At 44.7% G+C, this 4,071-nt stretch overlaps 1 pseudogene; it reads left to right on the top strand.

Moving 5' to 3' along the window:
* The first annotated feature begins 887 nt into the window (after positions 1 to 887).
* LOC109902928 (GPI mannosyltransferase 2 pseudogene) lies at positions 888 to 2,702 on the top strand (annotated as a pseudogene).
* Positions 2,703 to 4,071: the final 1,369 nt, after the last annotated feature.

Genomic DNA, 4,071 nt, shown 5'->3' with positions numbered 1-4,071 from the left:
TGGTTTTGTTCCACTGCACTTGCAGTGTCTTTCTCAGATGTACCATTTTTCTACAATCCCTGGCTCTGTGAACGTACTGGGTGTACATGTATTTTTTTTATTCCAGCCCAGTACTATAACACTTGGTTCAACTAATTGATAAACTGAATCAGGTTATTATGTTAGTACTGGGCTGGGATAAAATCCTGCACACTTGTGTGCAATCCCCCTTTGTCTCTACTTCCTTGGTTATGACTAGTTTCTAGGATTTGAATCAAGACAAACTAGTCCATTGTTGATAAATCTATACTTTATATGGTATCATAATTAGTTGATTTATGAAAGGTCATAAGTTATTGTAAAATTTCATTATGCAATAATGATAACTGAACATCATTCAAAGCTAATATTATTCCCCTCTGTTTAACAGCTTGAGACGATCGCTTTTTCACTTCAACTTTTATTTTGAAATCGAGAATTCCCCCGGAAGTAACATTTTGCGGACCAACTGGTTCCGACAATAGATTGGGAAGGTTTCTGACCTTATGGCCTATGGTTCTGACCTGGCTTCTCTAATCAAAAAGGTAAATATGTGTAACGTAAAAAAAAAGAAATTGGCGAAAAATAGCCCTGTGTAAATGAATGTCAACGTTTTGTCATTTGCCACCGTCTATTTTGAGTATTTGTAGAGATTAAATTGTGTTGCCTTCATTCCATCCACACCAAGCTAGCACGCGCTAGATAGTTATGGGTAAGGCTGTTCATAGTAATGACAGATGGACGTGAAAGACGGTTCTGCAATTCCCCGCAACCACAAGAGGCTTGTCACTACTAATACAGGTCAGTAATAATTATTTATTTACAATAGTTGCTGGTTATCTACAGCATGGCATCTACAGACTGAAAGACTTGGATGTTAGTCAATTAGAAAAGTATCATTGGTGTGTGCTTATCTCATGTTTGCTATGCCTCCCTTTCAGGCTCTCCTAAATGCTGCAATCCCAGATCACGAAGCTGATGCATTCACTCCACGCGCAGAGGAGGAGCCTCTGCTTCTGGACCCTGCAGTGCAATGGTTTCTAGGGGGCCTTTCCCACTGGGATGCAGAGCATTTCCTCTTCATTGCTGAGAGGGGCTACCTGTGTGAGCACAACTATGCCTCCTTCCCCCTGTTCCCTGTAATACTGTGGGGGCTGCCCCTCAGTGGCTGTCTTACACTACGTGGATGCCTGCTACTGGCTGTTGCCTTGGGTAACAACGCCCTCTTCCTGCTGAGTGTGACAGCACTCTATGGACTCGGCCGTGTGGTACTGCAGGACCGGCGTCTTGCTCTAGTCTCCAGTTTGCTCTACTATCTCACCCCTGCCAATGTCTTCATGATGGCTGGTTACTAAGAGAGCCTGTTTGCTGCACTGACCTTCGGGGGGCCTCTTTCTCGTGGAGAGAGGATACATCCTCCGAGCCTGCCTGGCTCTGAGTATAGCCACTGCTGCACGAGCCAATGGACTTGTGAATGTAGGATTCTTGCTGTATCTGCCCCTGCAACAGGCGCTCTGCGTAAGGACAATAATAGATACAACAAATGCCTACACTACACCTGGATCATCGCTCGAATCCTGTTCACGGCTGCATTGGGCACAGCAGTTATTGCCCTCCCCTTCTTGGTCTTCCAGTACTATGGGTACAGGGCGTTCTGTACACCCTCCCTCTCCTTGGAGCAGATTTCCCCTGCCCTCATCCAGCTTGCTGAGGATCAAGGCTACAGGGTCCCTGACGAAAACGCACCCCCACCCCTCTGGTGCCTGCGACCCCTCCCCCTGCTCTACTCTCATATCCAGGATGTGTATTGGGATGTGGGCTTCCTGCTCTACTTCCAGCTTAAGCAGATACCCAACTTCCTGCTGGCACTGCCCATGGCAACTCTGGACATGGTGGCGGCCTACATGTACTATAGGGATAACCTAGCCAGGTGACTGGGGGCTGTGGGACAGAGGGGAAAACAAACGGCCAGACGAACCCACACCTGGATTTTACAGCCCCAGGGTGTTTTTATATGTGGTGCATGCTACAATGCTCCTGGGATTTGGAACATTCTGCATGCATGTGCAGGTAAGGAACGAATCAGTGGAAAATATTTATGTAAGGTGATTTTAACAGGTTACACAGGACTGTCTTCTTGTACTTATCCCAAAACCCCATTGTTCATTTACTGTCCTGCTGGAAGACATGCTCTATCCCCACGTGTTGGATTCTAGGGTACTTCATCTCCTATTTGGCTTATGGGCCTGTAACTTCCTACAGTGGACTTGACCTGACACTTTCTACTGAAGACCTGATGTGTGCACAAAATATTATTTGAGGGCAATAATAATAGCTCTGAAGCGTGTCCATATTTTCTGCCTGCTTCATAAATAGACTGTGCCATTTTAGATAGCAATTGGCTACTCACCTCTGTTAGTGTTAGGCAATAAAGTTCAAGCTTTTTATTTGCACTCCATCTCACTTTCAGAAAATTGCATATTTTAATATTACCCCCCCCCCAAAAAAAAATTTGGGGATTGATTTGCAATCCAGCCTTGATGCACTAATTATTCCATTCACTTGAAAGTTCCATTATATCAAATTGTATCTGGAAAAAGTACAGGGTGCAGTTTGTGCTTTTGAGTGCATGTGTTAATGAAATATTTTGTTTACTAAAGAGATATTGTGTAATAAAGCATCACAAATAATTAGCGTTTTTTTGTTGATAGATTCTGCTTGCAGCATTTCAGCCATTGATTTCAGCACCAGAGACGGCAAGCCTTTCTAGTTGAAATGCCTAGAAAGTGAAGATCAAAAGTAAATGAAGCTAGCTAGCGAGCTTACTGAATTTAATACAGACCACGCATGGCTAGCTACTGTAGTTGACCTTCTGATAAAACTTGCATCATTGCTCTAGAACATTACTAGCAAATGACATTGAAACTTGAAAAGGGGAGCAGTGCACATAACTATGGATAGTCTAAAAACAAACGGTCTAAACTCAAAGGAGAGTGTGCAAGGTTTATTTTAGAATGTATTGTTTTGAATTATAATGACCCAACTGAAGCCGGGCGGGTGGGTTGTCCGTTTTAACACCTCGCTCAATTAGAACGTGTCTCTATTATCACACAAAATAAAAATGTAATTCACTTTTTTCGAGCTCATTTGAATTGGAAGTGGTAGCTGTCTGGTGAGTACGCAGGCCATGGAAGAACTGGGACATGGGTCCATGCATTATCTTTCTGAAACATGAGGTGATGGCAGATGAATGGCACAATAATGGGCCTCTGCATTCAAATTGCCATCAATAAAATGCAGTTGTGTTCATTGTCCGACGCTTATGCCTTCCCAAACCATAACCCCACCGCCACCATGTGGCACTCTGTTCAAAGCGTTGACATCAGCAAACTGTTTAACCAGACAACGCCATACACACTGTCAGCCATCTGCCTGGTACAGTTAAAACTGGGATTCATCCGCGAAGAGCGCACTTCTCCAGCTTTCCAGTGGCCATTGAAGGTGAGCATTTGTCCACTGAAGTCTGTTACGACGCCAAACTGCAGCCAGGTCAAGGCCCTGCTGAGGATGGCGAGCATGCAGATGAGCTTCCCTGAGATGGTTTCTGACAGTTTGTGCAGAATTGGTTTGGTTGTGCAAACCCACACTTTCATCGGCTGTCTGGGTGGCTGGTCTCAGACGATCCGCAGGTGCAGAAGCTGGATGTGGAGGTCCTGGTCTGGCATGGTTACACGTAGTCTGCGATTGTGAGGCCGGTTAAGCATGCGACCAAATTCTCAAACTACGTTATGGTACAGGAATTAATATTAAATTAGCTTTGGTGGATATTTCTGCAGTCATCATGACAATTGCACGCTCCCTCAACCTGAGATATCTGTGGCGTTGTCAAAACTGCCCATCCCCAGCACAAGGTGCACCTGTGCAATGATCGTGCTGTTTTTTCCAGATTGGCGGCTACCACCTGCCGAGGCTATGGTGAACATTTCATCCCATGTAGGAGCTGCACCTATTTTGCACAGTCCTGGAATAAAATTGACTGGCCAAATTTCCAAT

The sequence above is a fragment of the Oncorhynchus kisutch genome, linkage group LG13 (genome assembly GCF_002021735.2).
Source record: "Oncorhynchus kisutch isolate 150728-3 linkage group LG13, Okis_V2, whole genome shotgun sequence".
Lineage (NCBI taxonomy): Eukaryota > Metazoa > Chordata > Actinopteri > Salmoniformes > Salmonidae > Oncorhynchus > Oncorhynchus kisutch.
This window is presented reverse-complemented; position numbering and strand designations above follow the sequence as displayed.